Source organism: Neoarius graeffei, chromosome 7 (assembly GCF_027579695.1).
Source record: "Neoarius graeffei isolate fNeoGra1 chromosome 7, fNeoGra1.pri, whole genome shotgun sequence".
Taxonomy (NCBI): Eukaryota; Metazoa; Chordata; class Actinopteri; order Siluriformes; family Ariidae; genus Neoarius; species Neoarius graeffei.
In genome coordinates this window covers 61,353,831-61,378,028 of record NC_083575.1, presented here as the reverse complement: position 1 = coordinate 61,378,028, position 24,198 = coordinate 61,353,831, and the positions used below count along the sequence as shown (strand labels likewise).

Here is a 24,198-nt window from a genome sequence, read left to right as displayed (position 1 = left end):
CAGAAAGGCCCTCGCCGGCCACGGGGCTCGGACCCGGACCTTCTTGCTGTGAGGCGACAGCGCTAACCACTACACCACCGTGCCGCTACACAAATTGTACTTTTTGAAAATATATAAAAAGTATGCTAACATCACACTTTCACGCTAACACTTTTGACACACTTTAAAATAATTATACTATATTACACTTTGTAGAAATATATTCTACTAAAATATACTTTAAGTGAAAGTTATGTGTAATTTCTAAAGTGTACTAATTTTTAAGGTACTTATAATACAAAGCACTAATTAAGCATATATTAATACATATAACGTCATATACTTAAAGTATACAAAATATACTTTAAGTATATTTTTATACAATTTTTATATATTTTTATACTTTATACAAAGTATACTTTAAGTTGTTCCACTTTAGCACATAAAAGTACACTAAATACACTTCAAGTTGCACTTTTCTACAATTTAATTACAATTATAATATATTTAGTACAAAATTAGTTGTTCCAAAATAGCATGCCTCAAGTTAACTAATCATAAACACACTTGAAGTATATTGATGATTAGTGTGGCTTCAAGTACACAAAAGTATGCTAAATTTTAGTACACTTAGCACATTTATTTTTCACCAGGGATCATATTAGAGATGTGTATGAAGATAAACTTGTGGTATTTACAGATGCATCAAAGTCAATAGAAGGTAAAGTTGGTGTTGCATTTGTAATACCTAGCCTCAAGATCTGTAAAAAAGAAAGATTGAATAATGATCTTGTAGTTTACACAGCTGAGCTAGTAGCTATTCTTATTGCCCTGTCCTGGGTTGAGAGCAACAGGCCAAGGAATGGGGTGCTAATTGCGTCAGATTCTGCATCTGCATTGATGAGCATTCAGAGTGCTATGTTGCAGTCCAGACAAGACATTGTTTTAGAAACTGTACAGATGATAAGTAGACTATTAAACTCTGATACAAATGTCAGTTTTTTATGGGTCCCAGCTCATTTAGGAGTACGAGGTAATGAACTAGCTGATAAGAACGCATGCGAATCTCCTGAGATCACTATGGATATTCATTATAGTAAATCTGAAATTAAAACGATAGTCAAGTCAAAGTCTAAGGAAAAATGGCAAAGTGACTGGAATAATGTTAACACTGGTAGGAAATATGACAGTATTAAAGGTTTGTGGGCGGTGCAAGACCAACTGCTAGATCCACTCACAAGGAAGATATTATCTCTAGGATGAGGTTTGGGCACACTGGTTTGAACAGTACTCTATTTCTTTTAAAAAAGCATGCTGATGGAAAGTGTAGTGTATGTGATGCTGTTGAGACCGTAGAGCATGTTATAGAATACTGTACGAAGTTTGATCAGGAGAGGCAGCAACTTATCCAAGAGCTAGAGGCAGAAAGTGTGCCTTTAAGAATGAATACAATTCTTCAGAAAAATTCAGGCGAAGTTTGCTTTAGGTTTTTGTTTCACTTCTTGGAAGAATCTGATCTGATTAGAAGAATTTAGGGTTTATTTATTTATTTATTTATTTATTTATTAGTATTACTTAGATATCCTGACTCACACTCCATTTCGGTAGGTGGCGGTAATGCTCCCAAAAGTTGTTTGCCAACCGCCATTAAAAAGAAAGAAGTTGTTGTTTTTATTATTCAACTTGAAAGCATGTTGGAGTAGTGAAGGCTTGCTGTAGTTTATGAAGCGCTATAACCGGTCTCAGGACCAAAGTGCGATTTTTCAGCTTTCCAGCAAAACACTGAAGCTCTGGTCACTGAGTTAATTAACAAAGAGGCGTCGCATGGCATGAGGAGCAGCTGCAAGACGAGTAAACATCACCTTCAGCATCATTTCCTGACACGTGTTCGTATGTTCACGGCGTTTTCACACAGGTAAGCTATAATTAAACACGTTTCTCTGTTCTATGGTTACCTGTAGCTGCTCAGACATGCCATAGGGTTGTTTTATTGTTGCTACACAACGAACTGGCTGCATAACTCCATAACTAATCAAATAAATTCTGTCTGTTTTATTATTTTTCAGGCAAACCAGCCTAAGAAATATTAGTATCATCCTCACTGGTGCAGGGGGGAAAAAAGCTCAGTACTGTTTTCCATATCCTTATTTTTGAAGTGGCTTACCTCCATTTAAAGTCCCAGCATCAGTGTTGTTTAAAACTCTTGAAATGAACTCTGCAGCAGATAGTTCATGCTCTTGGACACATGCTCCTGATCCTGCTGTCTCACAGCATTGTGAGGATGAGCGCATAGATACTGATGTGGGAAACTCGAGCTCCATGGAGCATGTCTCCTTTGTGGATGAGCAGAATGCAGGATTCAAGATGAGGCCTCTAAAAGAAGAGCCTGAAGACAAAGATTATCTCTGTGGAGGAACATCGGGCTCTGTTGGACACTTCATCCAGAACACGGAATTTCTGAAGAATCCTATAAAGGTGGAAGATTTGGAAAATAAACTTGAAGAGGAAGATTCTCACTGTGAAGGAACATCGAGCTCTGTTGGACACATGGTCTGGAATGCCGACTTTCTGAATAATCCTATAAAAGAGGAAGACTTGGAAGATGAAGACTACCTGTACTGTGAGGATTGCAAAGTCTTCTTCATAAACAAATGTGAAGTTCATGGTCTGGCTGTCTTCATCCCTGATACTCCTGTTCCCCGGGGTGTCGCTGACAGAGCCAGACAAACACTCCCACCTGGACTAGACATACGGGAGTCCAGTATTCCTCATGCGGGTCTGGGAGTGTTTAATGAAGGGGAGACTGTTCCAGTTGGTGCACATTTTGGACCCTACCAGGGAGATCTGGTAGATGGAGAGGAAGCTAAGAACAGTGGGTATTCCTGGGTGATATTTAAGAACAGATTGCATGAGGAATACATAGATGCTAAGAGAGAGGTGCATGCTAACTGGATGAGATATGTGAATTGTGCTCGTATTGATAAGGAGCAGAACTTGGTGGCTTTTCAGTATCGAGGGGGGATTCTATATCGTTGCTGTCGACCCATTAATCCAGGACAGGAGCTGTTGGTGTGGTATGATGAGGAGTATGCCAAAGACCTTAGTGTTGTCTTTGACTACCTCTGGAACAAAAAGTGTTCTCCAAATGAAATCAATGACAGCCTGTTGCATGTCTCTTCGTGCGCCTTGTGCCCACTTTCCTATATGTCAGAGAAGTCCCTCCACAGACACATGAGAAGATGCCACCCTGAACAGCATGTGAAACCGACTGAACCAATTATGCATGATCTGATACCCACAGTAAGCTTCAGTGTTGAACAAGTATCCTCTGGTACTCTCCTCACAAGCAGCTCTCAACAACAAATGCAGAAGGAACTGCACAACTGCTTAGATTGTGGAAAGAGTTTTCTTCTTCAGAGTGGTCTACGACAACACCAGTGTGTTCACAAAAGCCAGAAGTCGTATCACTGCTCACAGTGTGGGAAGAGTTTTCATCTTGAAACCTCTTTCAAACGACACCAGAGCATTCACACAGGAGAGAAGCTGTATCACTGCTTGGACTGTGGGAAGAAGTTTACTTGCCATCACAGTTTCAAACGACACCAGCGCATTCACACAGGAGAGAAGCCGTATCACTGCTCACAGTGTGGAAAGGGTTTTGCTCATAAGTCATGTCAAACTACACTATCGCATTCACACAGGAGAGAAGCCATATCACTGCTCACAGTGTGGAAAGAATTTTTCTCAACAGAGTTCCCTCCGAACACACCAGCGTGTTCACACAGGAGAGAAACCGTATCACTGTTCACAATGTGGAAAGAGTTTTACTCGTAAGAGTCAAGTCAAACTACACTATTGCATTCACACAGGAGAGAAGCCGTATCACTGCTCACAGTGTGGGAGGAGTTTTCATCTTGAAACCGCTTTCAAACAACACCAGCGCATTCACACAGGAAAGAAACCGTATCAGTGTTCGCAGTGTGGAAAGAGTTTTACTTATCGAAGTACCTTCAAACAACATCAACGCATTCACACAGGAGAGAAGCCCTACCACTGCTCACAGTGTGGAAAGGGTTTTGCTCATAAGAGTCAAGTCAAACTACACTATCGCATTCACACAGGAGAGAAGCCGTATCACTGCTCACAGTGTGGAAAGAGTTTTTCTCAACAGTGTAACCTCCGAACACACCAGCTCGTTCACACAGGAGAGAAACCGTATCACTGTTCACAATGTGGAAAGAGTTTTACTCGTAAGACTCACTTCAGACAACACTATCACATTCACACAGGAGAGAAGCCATATCACTGCTCACAGTGTGGGAGGAGTTTTACTGAAAAGGGTCATCTCCGAATGCATCAGCGCATTCACACAGGAGAGAAGCCGTATCACTGTTAACAATGCGGAGAGAGTTTTACTCATCGAAGTACCTTCAAACTACACCAACACCTTCACACAGGAGAGAAGCCGTATCACTGCTCACAGTGTGGAAAGAGTTTTTCTCAACAGAGTTCCCTCTGAACACACCAGCTCGTTCACACAGGAGAGAAGCTGTATCACTGCTCACAATGTGAAAAGAGTTTTACTCGTAAGACTCAAGTCAAACTACACTATCGCATTCACACAGGAGAGAAGCGGTATCACTGCTCACAGTGTGGGAGGAGTTTTACTGATGAGTCTAATCTCAAAACACACCAGTGCACTCACAGAAAAGAAACTGTATCAGTGCCAACACTGGAGAAGATTTGACTCATCCAAGTGATGTCAAACTACATGAATGTGTTAACCAGTGGCGGCTCGCCAATGCGGGGCACTGGGGCACCACCCATTCTCCAAATATCTAGAGAAGGTCTACTTCACCACGTTTTAATTATAAATTCATTGTATAATGCAAAGTAATTGTGAAATATAAATTTACTCATACAATGGACCTGGTAGTCTGTCAGCATTCATTACAAGATGATTCCAAACTATATTTGCTTAACTTCTGTGTGAATACATATGTTTCCAGGTTACGGGCGCCGCACAAATGAGTGTCTATGAAAGGCCTTTTGTAAGCAGGCGACCTGAGACTGGATTCAGCTCTCTGCGCTCCAGAAACTTTTTTTTTTTTAAATAAAATAATTTTATTGAAAATGTACAAAACCAATATGGCAGCAACATCATGTTATCCTAGTAGATACTGGGAATAACAGAGAAATTTATCAAAGGGAACAATTTGATAAAAATAAACAACTTGCAGACCTGCCAACCTTTACGCATTTTGCGTAGCAGATACGCATTTAGACATCAAACTACTCTGCTACGATTTAACACTTCAAAATACGCAAAAAGCCATTGATGGCTTTGAGTTCAAAGATCTTTAATATTCCAGTTCAACTGTCTGTGCATTCGCGCACTAGGCAACTCGTCTATGGGTGTAACCGCATTGACCAGCAACCTGTAGAGAAAAGAAGACTTCGATCAATCACAGCGCTAGTTTTAAACTCTTTAAATAGGCTTAGGCTATGAGGCTAAGCGGAGAGCCGAGGAGCCGTCAAAACGAAAGTAACGAAATTGATTTTCATCCCTCTCGGTCGATCTTCATACTGTGACTGGTTTTACAAGGGAGGACGGTGCTAAACACCGTTTCGAAGGTAAATCGGCAGGGCAAGGGTATTGTGAATAAAGCAAGGACAACTGTCCTAACGTCATAATTTAAAGCACAGTGTTCCGCCTTATCTGAAGGAAATATTTGTTCCAGCTTGTTTTGATATTTGACCCAGGCTTCTCAATCCAAAAAATATTGCATAGCCTAAAGTGAAAATATAGTAGCCTACTGACATTTCCATCCAGTCAACCGATAGATGCGTTAAAATCTTCTGAACTAGGCTACTAATGCATGTGAGATTCAATGAGCAGCGCACGAAGTGTTTTCATGTAAGTGCGTGTGGTGGATGATGTGTGTTTGTGTATGTGTGTGTCTTGCAGTTAATAATACACATGACGTCAGATGAGGATACTGACAGAAAGAGAGAGGGAAGCAAATCTAAAAAGAAGCGAGTCTATGTCCCTCAGAAGTTCCTAACGAAGTATCAATGGCCATGCCTCCACCCCTCTAAACTGCCTAATCATGTGTTTTGCACAGTGTGCAATTATGATTTTGACATTAGCCATCAAGGAAATACAGGTAATAACATTGCTAACATAGAAATGCTTGCATTTATATACTTAGGCAATTATTTTTTCCAAATTAGGCCAGGTCAGTGAATATGAATATTATAAAGGCTATGTTATTGGATAGGCCAGAGTAGCCTATAATTTATTTTCAGTAAATTTTTCTGTAAGTGTGGTTATCAGGTTGCATTTACTAAATATTAATATTGAAAAATATATATTTATATAGGTACTCTGAAATATTCACTTTCGATGTTTAGTGTAGCCTAGTTCAAAGTGTAGCAAGGAGCAACAGAATCTCTTTTACGGTCAAAACTAAATTTATGAAAAAAGGATTTAGTGTGTGTGTATTTTGCAGACTGCCGGCGTCTGTTTTAAAAGACATAAGCTATAGCCCTTTGGTTTTTCTGTTATCTATACAATATAATGCTAAATGTCAAAAGGGACACAGCATGCTATTTGGGATTCTTATAATTCCCAATGTATTTAAGACACAATATGCCAAAAGCAGTATATTTATCCCTTATCTTTAAGTTTAAGGTCTGTCTCATCTCATTATCTCTAGCCGCTTTATCCTGTTCTACAGGATCGCAGGCAAGCTGGAGCCTATCCCAGCTGACTACGGGCGAAAAGCGGGGTACACCCTGGACAAGTCGCCAGGTCATCACAGGGCTGACACATAGACAAAGACAACCATTCACACTCACATTCACACCTACGGTCAATTTAGAGTCACCAGTTAACCTAACCTGCATGTCTTTGGACTGTGGGGGAAACCGGAGCACCCGGAGGAAACTCACGCGGACACGGGGAGAACATGCAAATTCCGCACAGAAAGGCCCTCGCTGGCCATAGGGCTCGAACCCAGGACCTTCTTGCTGTGAGGCGACAGCGCTAACCACTACACCACCGTACCGCCCTCATTGGAAATATATTCATGCCTTTTCATTAAAAGAGTTCTTGTTTTCTTCATAGTCTACTTGTATGTTGAATAACTAGATATGGTGGTGAGTGGGAACTCTGTGCTTAGTAATACATTGTTCACATGCTCACTCATTACAGTCAATACTGATCAGCAAATGTGCCTGACTTCACGCCGTGCTGTGCTGCGCTGCACCGCCGGGATAAGTTGCTACTCAATTTTTTTCCAAGGTTGGCAGGTATGAACTTGTAATACAAAATTAAAAATGTTATGTAGGAAATGCTGTCATTAAAGATGTCCATGGATAGAAAGGGAAAACAAGTAAACAAGCAAGAAAACTAATCATTAAAAAAAAAAAACCTGCAAGGGGAAACATTTTATCTAATTCAGTGGGAAAATGTTTTAAAATATCATACAATCTTGCTTTTGCTCCTTTTACAAATTTTAAGGATCTTAAGTATAATTTAAATTTGGTCAAGAAAGAAACAAATTGCGGGGGTGAGTTTTAGAATTCTATTCTTGTGTATAAATAAAAACCTTAGCCAGACGTAGAGTTTACATTACTAGAGAATTCATCACTTTTGTTTTGCAAGATCATACCAAATGTTATTTTGTCTCCTGAAATAGAATCTGGACTTAATGAGACTTTTTGTTTTATCCATTTGTAAATGTCAAACCAAAATGTTTTGTATTACACCACATGAGAGAAATATCTGGTCTGTAGTTTCAATATCATTTTCACAACATGAACATAAATGATCGATGTTAAAACGTAGTCCAAGTCATTCTTTAGAAGGATGAATGCCATTTCATAATTTTGAAAGAATTCCAAGCGTGTCCAGTTGCCTTTTTTAGCACCTACAGTTTACAATGACCTGGATGACAGACAATTTTAAAGCGTTTCCTTCATTCTGGGGGAAATTGCGAATGTTAGATACATAGTTCTTAATCTGTCGATTGAATTTTTATCAAACGTATGTAGGATACAATTTTTGTTCTGTCTTCCAGTGAATGGTTTCTCAGTTAGACAGTTTCTAATAAAATAATCATTACATTTCTTGTCCAGGATTAAAATCCCCTGAATTGATAGTGGGGCCAGTTGTAGCTGGTGGATGTACTGTTATATTTTTCATTAGGAACACAAATTCTTGGGGTATCTCTTGAGAAAATTCTGGAAGTTGGTCAACTTATCAGCAGGAGATCTGATGCCCCCTACTCTTCCTGAATTTCTAAAAATAAATCAAAGTGAAATCAAGGGTAAACAAAATATAGTAGATGCGTTTAATAAGCATTTAATCACTGCAGGAATATGCACTCAGTCTGGTCTCCCAGTAAATATTAGGGATAGTGCGGTTACCGCCTCAAGTTGTTCTGGAAATAGTTTCAACTTTTCCATTATTTCCACCTCCCAAGTTCAAAAGGCCTTGCTAAACCTGGACTGCAAAAAGTCTGCTGGCCCAGACCAGATTGAGCGTTATTTCTTTAAGATAACGGGAGATTTGATTGCTGAGCCCGTTGCCTCCATTTTTAATCTTAGTCTATGCAGTGGGTCAATTCCCAGCTCTTGGAAGTAAACGTTTGAACTGGTTTTCCAAATATTTGACTGGTGAACTCAGTGTGTATCTATAGATAATTGTAGTTCTGCCTCTCTAATCATGATAACTGGTGTTCCTCAACAATCAATCTTGGGACCTATTTTATTTTCTATTTATATAAATCTTGATATGGGTTTAGGTCCAGCAAAAGTACACCTTTTATGCATATAACATAATTACCTCCGGCAAGGAGGTTATGTTTTCGGTAGGGTTGGTTTGTTTGTTGGTTTGTCTTTTAGCAACATTACGGAAAAAGTTATGAACGGATTGCTCTGAAATTTTTTCCAGGGGTGTGACTGGGCACAAGTAACAATCCATTAAATTTTGGCGGTGATCCAGATCACCTTCTGGATCCCGGAATTTTTTAAAGGATTCTTGGCGGAGGTCTGCGCTCTCCGAGTGCTTTTCTAGTTCTTTATACTAATGCATCATCACTACAAGAGGCAATGGATTCTTTACAGTCTGCTTTTAATCTATTACAGATGTCTCTAATCAAGTTAAAACTGGTATTAAATGCCCAAAAGACCAAATTCATGGTAATACATTCACACTCATCCTTTGACTATATAGTTTTTAAACTAGATGGCGCTCATCTAGATAGGGTAACCTCTTATAAATACTTTGGCATCTGACTTAACCAGAGGTTACCCTTTGGAGTCCATATAGATAGCCTTTAAAAAAAAAAAAAAAACTTCGACCGAAGCTAGGCTTTTATTTTCATTTAAAGAAGTGTTTTTCTTTTCCTGCTCGAACAAGATTAGTTCAGCATACCTTCCTGTCAGTATTAGATTATGGTGATGTAATATACATGCATGCATCTTTATCCTATTTGAAGAAACTTGATGTTTATCGTTCTGCTTTGAGGTTTGTAACTGGTACGACCGCAAGAATACATCGATGTAAAGCATATGAAATGGTTTCATGGACATCATTACATCTGAGAAGGAAAAATCCTTGCCTAGTTTTTTATTGCAAAAGCTTTAATGGGCAAGTTACCTCAGTACATATGCAGTCTACTGACACTTTGTGCTAATACATACAGTACTTGCTCATCAGTCAAACTTATCCTTCAGTCTCCAACCACACGGACAGAACTGGGGAAATCTGCCTTTTGTTCATATGCGCCACATGACTGGAATGAGCTGCAAAACATTCTGAATTTGGATTCCTTGTCTTCTCTGAATGTGTTTAAAAATCTCCTAAACTCAGTTCATTGTCATTGTTTCAAATAAGTGTCCTTTTTTATATTTTCCATGGTTCATTTTAGTCATTGATTCCCTTATGTCTCTGTGTCTGTTTTGAGATTTAGTATGTGTCTGTGGTAATGTTACCGGTGTCTGTATATGAAACTTTTCACCTTATTTGCTGCTATCTTGGCTCAGACTCTCTGGAAGAAGAGCTCTTGTATCTCAATGGGACCTTCCTGTTAAAATAAAGGATGGATGGATTAAAAAAATCACTATGTAATTTAACAGTCTGAATTTGAAGGGTTGAAACTGTTTTGTGCAGAATTGTTCATAGTATAATAAATTACCATTTGCATCCATTAAGTGAGCTAGAAACCATATATTCTTCTCAAACCAATCTATATAAAATAAAGATTTATTCTGGGACAATAAATACCTATTATTCCATAGAGTGGTCGTGTGGTGTGAAAAGTTATGTATGTACATTTTCCAATATCACAAAATTTGTTTATGGAACTCTGACAATGATACAGGAAGTTTATTAATGTCAAAGTCTGAAATAAGAAGAAATTTCAATCCTCCAATTTTATTAAATAAGTGATTTGGAATACGATACCAAAAGGAATTGCCATGTTTGATCCAAAATTTTTGCCAACTTAATTTCAAGGTTCCAATAAGGCAATCAAAATCAATAACTTTTAGGCCTCCATCATTTATTTCTATAACTATATTACTTTTCATATAATGTGGTTTGCTTCTCCAGATGAAATTCACATTCATTTGATTGATAGAATTTATTAATTGGTTTGGAATAGAATTAGAGTAAGCTGGGTAAATACAGCCTAACATTGATAAATCTCTTTGGAGCCAAGAATTTAACTTTGCTTTAAATTTTTTTAGTTTGCTTTTAATGTTCAGTGATTGACTTGGTTAATGGTCCTTTTTGAGGTGTATTCCCATTTGATTTCTGATTTAATAGGGATATTACATACGCCTTTCATTGGCGTTTCATGTATAGTAAACAATTCACATTTTTTAAAATTTAATTTTAATCCAGAAGCTTTAGATTATTAAAAAAATTTAATAGTTCTTGGAATTTGATGTCTATCTTTTAAAAATGTTGTCATCTGCTAATTGTCTAATAATAATGTCTCGACCTAATACATTAAATTTTTTTGTCATTACAATTTTGAATGTAGATTGCTAGCATTTCATTCACTTAGATAAACAAATATGGTGAGATGGGACATCCTTGAGAGATTCCTACATTAATCTTGAAGCTGGGAGTGGAGCCATGAGGTAATAAATACAACTATTAATATTTTGATAAAGTCCACTCACCAAATTTTGAAAATTGACTCCAAAACCAAAATGTTCAAGTACCAACAAGATGAATGGATGCTCCACCAAGTCAAAAGCTTTATAGAAATCTAAAAAAAGAAGAAATCCATCACTAACAAGGTTTCTGTATTCAGGAATGTCCATCACCAGCCTTATATTATTGTAAATTGATCTTCCTTAAAAAAAAACCCCACAGATTGTGTTTCTGCAATAAGATTTGAAGTCCCTATTTGAAGATGAGTAGTAAAAATGTAGGCTAGCAGTTTGTAATCCGAGTTTCTAAGACTGATAGGACTTCTGTTTTCTATAAATCTGGTGTTGTTGTTGTTAGGCTTTGGAATTAAGATGATAAACCCATGTCTCAACGGTGGTGTAGTGGTTAGCGCTGTCGCCTCACAGCAAGAAGGTCCTGGGTTCGAGCCCCGTGGCCGGCGAGGGCCTTTCTGTGCGGAGTTTGCATGTTCTCCCCATGTCCGCGTGGGTTTCCTAGGGGTGCTCCGGTTTCCCCCACAGTCCAAAGACATGCAGGTTAGGTTAACTGGTGACTCTAAATTGACCGTAGGTGTGAGTGTGAATGGTTGTCTGTGTCTATGTGTCAGCCCTGTGATGACCTGGCGACTTGTCCAGGGTGTACCCCGCCTTTCACCCGTAGTCAGCTGGGATAGGCTCCAGCTTGCCTGCGACCCTGTAGAAGGATAAAGCAGCTAGAGATAATGAGATGAGATGAGCCCATGTCTCATTGTGGGTGGGAGCATAAAGGTCTTTAAAAAAAAAAAATCCCCAAAACTTGATATAGCAGTTCTCTTATATCTTCCCAGAAATGTCTGTTGTGTGACTGCCTGTATTGCAAATCACATAGATCCCCACACTCGTATCCACTTTTGACAACCTTTGAGATAAAATCTCATCTCATTATCTCTAGCCGCTTTATCGTTCTACAGGGTTGCAGGCAAGCTGGAGCCTATCCCAGCTGACTATGGGTGAGAGGCAGGGTACACCCTGGACAAGTCGCCAAGTCATCACAGGGCTGACACATAGACACAGACAACCATTCACACTCACATTCACACCTACAGTCAATTTAGAAGAAGAAACAACCTTTTTATTCGTCACATGCACACTTCAAGCACAGTGAAATTCATCCTCTGCATTTAACCCACCTGAAGCAGTGAACACACGCGCACACACACCCAGAGCAGTGGGCAGCCCAGAGCGCCCGGGGAGCAGTTAACCTAACCTGCATGTCTTTGGACTGTGGGGGAAACCGGAGCACAGATTTGGGATAAAATGTTTCTTTAAATAGGAAGAGGACAATTTTATTTTGTAACCAATGATCTTGAAATTTTATTACATTTGTGATCCAAAAAAATGTCTGATTGCTTATAAACAGCAGAGCAGATGTAGGTATCACAGAAGGGTGATTCCTTTCTCCATCCAATCTTTATAAAATAATGTTTCCCTCTTCTGTAGGATATACCTGTTATTCCAAATTGTAGCATTATGTAGAGTGAAATGATGCTTATATACCTTTTTCCAATACAGCTCAGATGGAACAATGGCTAAATCTGCAACAGCACTGGACATTCCAGGCAAGGGACCACATGGAAGACCCAAAAAGAGATGGACTGACTCAATAAAGGAGGACCTAAAGTCCATAAAAGCAAAACCAGAAGATGCCTTTGACAGGAGTAAGTAGAGACAGCTGAGCCGAGCTGCGGACCCTGCACCCATGTAGAACTAACGCAAGGAAAAAGGAGTAGAAGAAGACCTTTTTCCAATACAGTAATACCTGCATTATGATTATTGGACAACTGAAAGGGTAATTTTTAGGTGTCATCATCGCACCTTAAAAGAAAATGAATGCTCCTACTGTTAAAAAAAGATAAGATGGTAACCTAAAACATAAACATTGTTCATATTTCATAGAAGTCTGCAGCAGTGGCGTGCACAGATAGACACGAGGTGGTGCTCAAGCACCTGCCCCTCTGCCCTCTGTCCAAAAAAGTGCCCTTTTGAATTTTTTTTTTTACAGTTTACTGAGGCCAATGTCGACATGATCTTTTCGAAAAGCTGCGGCATTAAAAGCGTGTGTGAAAATAATGTCCCTATGTGTGCCCCCTCTGCACACACACCGGACCTCTGTCTCTCTTGCTTTGTCACGTGAACAAGCGTGTAGTGCATTCAATGTGAGGTTGCAGCAGCATAGCGTCCTGGAAGCCACGGCCTTGTCGTAGTGCAGACAACACATCGGGCAGTCAGTCAGCTCTTCCCCTGCCCCACCAGCCAGGTAACACATGAATCGAGTGAAAATGTATTGTTTGCCCTCTAAGCCTAAGCTGTAATTATTTTGTCGTGAAGTAGCCTGTCGCATACAGAAACAACTGCACTGTATTATATTTTTTGCTAGACCATTTTCAGATTTAGGAAAACAAAAATTTCTTTTTCTATTTTGTTCAACTAGAGATTCCTGGCAAAGTCAAAAAGCCTTGATGTAATAAATTAACATTAAGTGGTTGTTTTACACCTTTAAAAACTAAAACGGGTCAGTGGCGACTCGAACACAAGAGGAGGATTAAATCTCAGACTTTTATAATAAGGTGTTCCACATGCGCAAAAAAGTGCCCTTTTTTCCCCCCAGAGCACTTGGCCCCCAAAATATCTGTGCATGCCACTGGTCTGCAGCCGTCTTCACTTGTTAACTGAATAACTCCATTCATGACTTCAAAATTGGTGACTGTCCATTCATACCTCCCTTCCGGGTGTGCAGGGGGCGCTCGTGAGATAGTCCAGAATGAATGGGAGCCTATGGAGCTGGAGCCCAAAAAAGTAGCGTTCATGGGGTTTAAAGAAAACATCTGCCAATTTTCATTATGTTATCGACATAAGGGATCGCGACAATAGATGTAGTTCCATTTTTCGATTTTTTTTCTCTCTCTCTTTTTTTTTTTTAAATTTCAGTAAAATACCCAGGAAGCGCGTTTAAACGTCATCAAAATGCGACCATTATGACATACATTAGCAGACCACTAGTGTTTTATGGGCAAAATTGCCTTCCCAGTAAGAAGAACAGATTACATTAGTTTTTTTTTAATCTCAGTTCTGATACATTATCGATACGATGTTTGCAAAAACTAAGATACAATTCGGACTTTTTGTGTAGAAGCAGGTGTAAATAATTTAGCCGTTTAGCTCCATTGACTCCCTTTCATTGAGGACGCGAGCGCCCTCTAGGGGAATTGCAACAGATTTCGGGACAATGACAATTGGACAAACTCCCTGTAGACTTTTTTGAAATAACTTTTTTAAATTAGATACAAATACATAAATGATAAAAATAAGAAGTGGATACAGAAAAAAATTACATATAAATACATATATTGATATAATATTGAATAATATTCAAAAGCTTCGGTATATTCAAAGTCTTTTAACAGTACTTTAACTGTACTTTAACTGATATATACTTTAACTATGCCTATCATGTAATATACTATGCTTTTTATCTACCATATACCACTAAACACACTGCACATGTATGCAACTGTCCACAAAGTATTTGCACTGCTCATTACACGCTTATTTGCACTGTGACTGGTTACTGCCAACTGCACTACCTCACTACCTCCCACACTGAGAGCTGTATATTTTATTACTTGCTCTTATTGGTAATGTTTTATTTATTTTGGTATTTTTTTTGTATTTTAGTTTTTTTTATAAGTATAATGCTATTTAGTTTTGTATTGATCTTGTGCAATGCGGAAATGTTACTGGATACCTTGAATTTCCCTCTGGGATTAATAAAGTATCTATCTATCTTTTCACCTTTTTTGTTTTTCAGTCCCTGTAGTGTATCAAAGCAGTGTTCTATTTCTTTTTTGGATTGTATCCGTGGAAAGGTTTTTTTTCTCCATTTATGAATAAAATATTTTCCATATATAATTATAAGGGCGGCACGGTGGTGTAGTGGTTAGCGCTGTCGCCTCACAGCAAGAAGGTCCTGGGTTCGAGCCCCGGGGCCGGCGAGGGCCTTTCTGTGTGGAGTTTGCATGTTCTCCCCGTGTCCGCGTGGGTTTCCTCCGGGTGCTCCGGTTTCCCCCACAGTCCAAAGACATGCAGGTTAGGTTAACTGGTGACTCTAAATTGACCGTAGGTGTGAATGTGAGTGTGAATGGTTGTCTGTGTCTATGTGTCAGCCCTGTGATGACCTGGCGACTTGTCCAGGGTGTACCCCGCCTTTCGCCCGTAGTCAGCTGGGATAGGCTCCAGCTTGCCTGCAACCCTGTAGAAGGATAAAGCGGCTAGAGATAATGAGATGAGATATAATTATAAGATTCAAAATAAAAGTTTCCAGCCTCCTTGTCAACGGGCTCACCGCAAGGCATTGTGGGATTTTGGTAGGAGGAGGTGGATGTGTTTATATTAGGCCTATGGTTTGATAAGAGGCTAACATGTTCTGTACATATACAGAAGATGATTGAGAAATGTAAAAAAGTTTTAAATGTGATGCGATGCTTGCGTGGGGTGGATTGGGGTGCAAATAGGTCAGCCATGAAAGCTATTTACATTAGCCTCATTAGATCTGTATTTGACTATGGGTGTGTGGCTTACAGATCTGCATCTAAGTCACTCTTAATAAAAGTTGGATGTTATTCAACATAAAGCTTTGAGGTTATGTTGTGGTGCTATGAAAACTGCCCTAGTTAATGCAATTCAGGTTGAGATGGGTGAAATGCCTCTACATATCAGGAGGGATCAGTTAACTCTGGTTTATTGGGCTAACCTTAGAGGGCAAAGTTATTCTTTAATCATAAGTTATTCTTCTTTAATTCACTGCCGAAAGAGATAAGTCTCAAGTTAGAAGCTTTGGGTGGATTATATCTCAGAAAGCAAGTGAAATGGGCCTCCAGTTGCTTAATGTGTGTCCATCAGTGTCTTATCCAGCTGTTCCATTGTGGCTATTGAGAGAACCTCTAGTTGACCTAGACCTGTTAGAATTGAAAATGAATGAGGAAATCAACAGAGATATAGTTGAGTATCCCTGGCAAAAAAAAGTACTTTATTGTATTTAAAGTATATTCATATTTTCAATAGTATATTGAAAATGTACTTAGACAAATTGTCTCATCTCATCTCATTATCTGTAGCCGCTTTATCCTGTTCTACAGGGTCGCAGGCAAGCTGGAGCCTATCCCAGCTGACTACGGGCGAAAGGCGGGGTACACCCTGGACAAGTCGCCAGGTCACAGACAGGGGCGCTGCTAGAAATCTTGGGCCCTATGAAAGATTACAATTTAGGACCACCCCCGGTAAAATTTTCAAGCTCAAGCAACTGAATTTGAAGTCTGTTTTTGGCTGGCACTTCTACTTTACGATGCATGTGATCAGCTACCTAGAAAGTTTAGTTGATACAATTATTTGGTATATGAACATTTTAAATGCAGAACTGTCAGAATTAGACTGAATAGACTGCTGCCTTAAAATGAAAATTCCATGATATATATGGAATATATTTTTTCTTTTATGAGCAACTATTATTAGGCCACTCAGTAGCCTATGGAGTTCATTCAATCCAAATGTTTGTGTTGAGAGAAATTGCATGCATCACTGTATCAGTATGGATTTATAACATTCTGTATGCACATTATGGATACTCCAGACCCCTCCAGCAATCATCATCAATAATCAGGATTACAAAATGTATTCCTTTATTTCCTCCATTTATTGACTTACTGTATGTGATCAAATGTATGCCTTGACGAATAACTACACTAGTTTTTTGATACAATTACAGAGTGCACTGAAAGAAATCCACTAAGTGTTTTTGGTTTCTTTTAGGCATCACACATTTATTAGAAAACACAGCAAATGTTCAAATATTCAAGTTAAATACTTAGCAACAGTATCAATAAATCCACACATGAACAATAGCAATGATATCTATGACCACAGCTAATGTGCAAAATATTAAAGTTAAATACTTAATATCAACAAATCCACACATGAACAATGGCAAAACATCTAGACTTAATTATACAATAAAGATACCTATGAAAAAAAGGTGATTTTTTTTTTTTTACACACAGTGTGATATCCGGACTTCATAATTTATCACCTGCTCCTGCTTAGCAACTTCTAGAATGTACACCTCTGTTGCGCACATAGAAAAACTGCCAGCTGAACTAAGCTGCGCTAATAGCGGCGCTGTGCACACACGGAGCTACACATTTCACGTGTCCCGCTCCCAGAATCAGACTGTACCATTAGTAAAAAGGGTGGAGGGGTGAAATGACAATAGAGGGTTCCCGCATGACGTCACCGCGCCGCGAGATTTCGGTAGTCGCCATATTGGAAGACCAAGTACACATCTATGCAAGTACATACATACCAGTGGTGTAGTCTACGTGATACGCAGGTATACGCCGTATGCCCACTGGAAAAGCTCAGCGATTTCCGTATACTCACTGAAGAGCTCAGTGATTTGCGTATGCGCATACGCCTACCGAAAAATCTATTCGTTATTTGAACTGGCCAAACCAACGTCAACATTGTCAGATGAATGTTCCACAGTTCCATTCCTAGATGCCTGTGTTCACCAAACGTGCTTTAGCGCTACAAGCGCCTATTCAATTCAAATCCTATGGGCTTCATTTATTAGACGCTGACAGAGCCCGACTCAGCACTCAAGGCGTTGCGAGTTGATCCAAGAGCAGAGAATTGACCCTTCCGGGAGCTCCGCTCCCCATAGTAACTGTTGCTATGTCAGTCAAGCCAGCCGTCTGTAGACCCCTTCGCAGTAAACGTCATTCATACGTAAGAGTAAATTGCACGCGCAGCCTGGACCCAAAAAAGATTCAGCGACGGTAGAGACGAGAAGAAATATTTGGAAGAAATGCCTAGTTGTTGTGTTGTCGGGTGTCAGAATCGTAGCAGTGATGGGGTTAAAATGTTCAGAATTCCAGCAGGATCTCACCCATTCCAAAAAAATCGCCGACGTCTATGACTTCAAGCCATCAAACGTGTAGACTGGGATGAAAGCACCATCAAAAATGCGCGGGTTTGCAGCGCCCACTTCATCACAGGTAAGATCAGGCTACTTATTAAATCTTTCTTTTCTATTCTTTCTAGTCTTCGTTTATTGATGTAGCAAAATACTTTGGTAACGTTTGTCTGATTAGCTGGGTCATAGTTACACAATGTAATGAACATTGTTAGCATGTTAACTTAGCTTTGCATGCAATTGTGTTTGTAGGAGAGGTCTCGCTTGACTCAAGCAGTCCAGATTTTGTGCCATCATTATTTGTGTATGCCGAAAATCACAATTTTAAAGCAAGGATGGAAAGGTAAAATTGTGTGCCCTCACTCTAAATGCCAACTTACGTTGACTGCTCTAACCTAGCTCCCGCCCCGTTCAGTTTCATTTCTGGTCTCTGCCTCTCGCTTTTTACGCAGCTCTGATTTCTCTTAGCTGCACTCTTTACACTATCATTGTGGATATGTTGGATGATGTAGGCACGAAGGTTTTCGTGGGTGTACACTGAAGTCTTGTCAATAAGGTATGAGTATATATCTGGCCATTGTATACCAGGGAACTTACTAACATCGTCCGTCCACTCTTTAATTAAATGCGGATCCGGTAGCGATGTCCACTTGTTAGAGTTAACTTATTTATGTAGCATTCTCGATCTTGTAACGACAATTGTTTGGCATAATCTGACAGCTCATAATGCCGGTCTATGGGCAGCACCATTGTTTCTGAGTCCAGGCTGCGCGTGCATCCTAGCAACGGTCGGTTTGTTTACAAACATGCGAAGGGGTCTAGCTGCTAAGCAACAGTGCTTGTTCAGTCATGACAGACCACGCGGCATTATCTAGCATTCAATCAAGCTTGCGAAATCATGAAACGAAAACAAACGACACTATTTCAGTGTTTTCAGAAGTGTCCTCAGCCATCACTCTGCAACACAACCAAGGAGGCAATGCAGACCTCAAATGCCAGAATATAAAAACACCTGGAAAGTCCTGTAGACCTTTTTTGCAGGGCTTGTGGACTAACACACTGAAGGGCATTGCGTATTTGTTAATTAAATTAATTTTTTCTTCTTTGAAGCAAACATTTGTTTTAGCACATCTAGGATGTTTTCTTGTTCATTTAAGCTGATGTGCTGAATAGATAAGAAATAAGAAATGCATTTAATATGTTAAAATATATTATTGTGTGATGTGTTTAATTTACAAGTCAATATGTCAAATTTTCTTGATACATGAAAAATAAAAAAAACAATGATGGAAAAGCCCACTTATCTTAAGTTGAACGGTGAATCAAAATTTTATAAATTTTGTACATTTAAACCACATTTGTTTTGCATACAGTACACTCAAAAAAAAAAATGTGTTGGATTTACTTAAGAAAGTCATGGAAAGTATTTCCACATGATCGCCTTTCTTATTTTTAAGTTAGGCAACTTTGTTGGTTTAAAAGGATTACCTTCAGTTCATGTAACCTTACTTATTTGGGTTGATCCAACATTACTGAGTCAGGTTATCTAAACCTGATTCAATCAAGTTGATCCAACAGGATCTCATAATGTTCAGCCAACAGGTTTGATTCTGGGTTGATTATCCCAATGGTCTCAAGTTGATCCAACAAGAGCTCATAATGTTGGAAATGTGCTATTGATTAATGTGGAAATACTTTCCATGTTTTAATCAATTACTTTCAAAGCATTACAGTTAAGCTTGCATTGAAAAGGCTATAAATCTCATCTCATCTCATCATCTCTAGCCGCTTTATCCTGTTCTACAGAGTCGCAGGCAAGCTGGAGCCTATCCCAGCTGACTATGGGCGAAAGGCGGGGTACACCCCGGACAAGTCGCCAGGTCATCACAGGGCTGACACATAGACACAGACAACCATTCACACTCACATTCACACCTACGGTCAATTTAGAGTCACCAGTTAACCTAACCTGCATGTCTTTGGACTGTGGGGGAAACCGGAGCACCCGGAGGAAACCCACGCGGACACGGGGAGAACATGCAAACTCTGCACAGAAAGGCCCTTGCCGGCCACGGGGCTCGAACCCGGACCTTCTTGCTGTGAGGCGACAGCGCTAACCACTACACCACCGTGCCGCCGGCTATAAATCTAGGTTAAAAAAAAAAAAATGCCACAAAACCAAGATGTTCAAGATGAACTTTTATTCTGAACATTCCCCAGGCCATTCAGAAAAGCACAGCATTTAAAATTGTGTCTTGAGGGCAATAAATAAAATAATAAAAACTTAAACATTTGGTGTACACAAGAGTTCATGTATGTGATTGGGGAGACATGCAAGCGACACACAGATATGGCAACTGTCTCTTCCGGGAAAAAAAAAAAACAGCTAAACAAACAAACAACAATGAAAATTATAAATATTTGAAGACAAAATATGCATGTTTGTAAAAGACGCATGCATGGATATGACTCGTCTGTGTGTACATTTCTCTTCTCTCACAAACACACACTTACAGACACAGCATGCCTGCAGACAGTGTTTAGCACTGGAAAACTAATAGTGGTGGAGTGGTTGGAGCCTCTCAATGATCTGCTCAGTGCTTGCAGTGATGGGGAGAAAGTAACAATGAACTACAATGAACATCATGTAAAACACATTTCTGCATTATTACCCAAACAGATTTTGGTAAAACATTACTGGAATGCCCAAACACCACCTCCTGTATGAGGGAGCAAGCACATTTCTACATCACCTAGATAGGTTTTAGTAACATTCATCAAGCCTTTCTAAAATACAACATTTAAAAGTGTGTTTTAAGGCAGAAAAAAACAAAAACAAAAAAAACACTGTTAGTGTGTACAAGAGCTGTGTATGGTCTGAATGAGAGTGCACATTGCTACATCATTACTCAGATCTTCTAGTAACAAGTTTACAGGGCAAGTGTCTCCAAAGGCCAAAACAAACAATCCAAGCCTTTGACTCTAATACCCAAATGTTTTAACAGTTAAAACCTAGTGGCCACACATATAACATTCATCACAGGAGAGAGATTTCACCTGAGCTCACTGATGCTGAAGGGTACCACACAAGCCACTGCCAGCCAGGTAGATCAGTCTCTGTCTGAAGATCACAAGGACACAAATGGCAAGTGAATATGACATGTAACTTCCAGAAGTTGTCTTGGTCTACTCAAATGGATATGCAACAGGGTTGTTGCCAGTGACTGCCTCTGAATATTTCAGCAGCTCAAATCTTGTGGTTATTCATATTTTACATTCATTACATGCAAAGGCAAGGCAAGGCAAGTTTATTTATATAGCACATTTCATACACAATGGTAGTTCAATGTGCTTTACAGAAGTAAAAACAAAAACAGTAAACAATAGAGAAATAAAATTACATAAAATAATTTTCTTTATTCTTAAATAATTAATTAAAAGAATTAAAAGAATTAAAAGAAAATAATAAGAATTAAACAATAGTAGAAATAAAATATTAAAATGCCAAAAAGAAAAAGGAGAAAAAGAAAAAGAGAAAAAAAAACCCTAGCAGAATAAAATAGAATAAAGTTAAAATAAATTTAAAACATGCAGAAAAAAAGATTATAAAAAATGTAAAAATATTAATTATTTAACAGAAAGCATCTGAAAACAGCTTGGTCTTTAACCTAGATTTGAAGCTGCCAACAGCAGGAGCATTTTTAATGTCCTCTGGCAGTTGGTTCCATAGCTGTACTGCATAGTAGCTAAAAGCTGCTTCACCACACTTTGTTTTAACAACTGGTTTTAATAGTAAATTTTTCTGTTGCGATCTGGTAGATCTGATTGGGTTAGGCCGCTGCAACATATCAGAGAGGTAATTGGGCCCTGTACCATTTAGAGATTTGTACACCAGCAGCAATGCTTTAAAGTCAATTCTGTAGCTTACTGGAAGCCAGTGAAGGGACCTTAGAATTGGAGTAATGTGCTCTGTTCTTTTTGTTCGTGTGAGAACCCTCGCCGCTGCATTTTGAACCAGCTGAAGTCGTTTGATGGTCTTTTTTGGCAGGCCTGTGAAAAGGCCATTGCAGTAATCAACCCTACTAGAGATGAAGGCATGTATTAGTTTTTCCAGATCATGTTTTGACATAAGTCCTCTTAGTTTGGAAATGTTTTTTAGGTGATAAAATGCCATTTTAGTGATTGCCTTCATGTGACTGTCAAAGTTTAGCTCGCTGTCAATGAAAACACCAAGATTTTTAACCATTTCTTTAGTTTTAATCCCTTTTGTGTCAAGAATAGTGGTAATCCTGAGTCTTTCATCTTTTTTTCCAAATAGAATTATTTCTGTTTTATCTGTGTTCAGCTGAAGAAAATTTTGTGACATCCAGCTATTGATTTGATCGATACACTGGTAGAGACATTCAAGGGGGGCATAATCATTAGGTGATAGAGCAAAATAAATTTGGGTATCATCTGCATAGCAGTGATACAAAATTGAATTTTTATTGATAATTTGCCCAAGTGGGAGCATATAAAGGTTGAAAAGTAATGGTCCAAGAATCGACCCCTGGGGGACACCACAGGTCAAGGGCATTGATGTTGAGGAACAATTTCCCAGGGTAACAAAGAAGCTTCTATCTTTTAAGTATGATTTTAACCAATTGATAACTTTACCAGTCAATCCAACCCAGTGTTCAAGTTGATATAGCAGTATGTTGTGATCAACAGTATCAAAAGCTGCACTGAGGTCCAGTAATACCAGGACCGATGTTTTGCCTGCATCAGTATTAAGACGTATGTCATTTATAACTTTAATATAGTTATTTATAACTTTAATTTTGCAAAGGTTTAATATATTGGAAGATGGAAGATGCAGCCCAGTAAAACAGTTCATACCTTGAAATCTTCCAGGAGAGATTTCATCTGAGTTCATTGATGCTGTCAGGTAACCCAAAAGCCACTGCCTGTGAGGAAATCGTCGTCTCTGTTTGAATATCACAACAAGGATACAATTCTCAACTGAATACACCTTTTGGAAATAGTCTTGGTGATTAACACACAAATGGATATGCAAAGCATTCTATATCTTGAAAGATCTGTGTGAATGCAAGATGCTTATGACTGTGCTGTAATCGCACACAATCTAGGTATGTTGCATTCATCACACCTAAAATGGAAGCATAGTAAAACATACCCTGAAATACTCCAGAACTCAGATTGCACTTTTTGCCAGCATTAACAGTAGGCTACTGCAAGACGTTGTACACTTCTGCAATAAACACAATATCTGTAATTGGTGAGATTATCACATGTTGCATAGTTCTACAGTTACATTTAGGTTCAATATGATATTTCAAAATGCCCCCTTTTTAAAACATTGTTTAAAAGGCCACTCAATGGTTTACTTGGTTAGGTGACCCTACGTGTAAAAGGTGTGCAACTTTCAAGAAAGTACACCCATTTATAAGCCAGGTGAATAGACTGCACGCTACTTCGTCGTTCAGAAACCGCTTAGATTTCATGGTCTGGCTGTAGAGTTAACACCGCTCTCGCTGAAGCTGACGGCTCAATTCACATTTCGTTTCAAAGCGCAGAAGTCCTTTTTCCATCCAAAATGAAGTCGCTTTAAAATGATGCGCATTAAAAAGTTAATGCGACACACGTGATGGAAAACGGTTTTGGTGCGTCTTGTGTCGCTTTAAATTAAGTCGACGTGGGGCTTAAGTCGCTTCAGAATTGGATGGAAAAAGGACTGCTCCCGTCCACTGACTTCCCTGAAGGCCCCCATAGCATTCCCTGTCCACAAAACAGCGCGCACAGGCCAGCGAAACTCCCGCACATCAGAGCACGTGCTAACCCCTGTAACAAGGGAGCAATGAGCTTTTTTCAAATGACGATTCATTACGCTTGGCCAAGGACACGAATATAAATGCTGGAAGACATGCCACCAATTCACTTTGAATTCATAGGAAAATGGTCACTGAGGTGAAAACCGTGGTTTGCCAATTCCTCTGTGGATTTATTATTAATTAGCCTACATT

At 39.1% G+C, this 24,198-nt stretch overlaps 1 pseudogene; it reads left to right on the top strand.

Annotated features, from left to right (window-relative positions):
• The first annotated feature begins 1,622 nt into the window (after positions 1 to 1,622).
• LOC132889557 (zinc finger protein 271-like) lies at positions 1,623 to 10,163 on the top strand (annotated as a pseudogene).
• Positions 10,164 to 24,198: the final 14,035 nt, after the last annotated feature.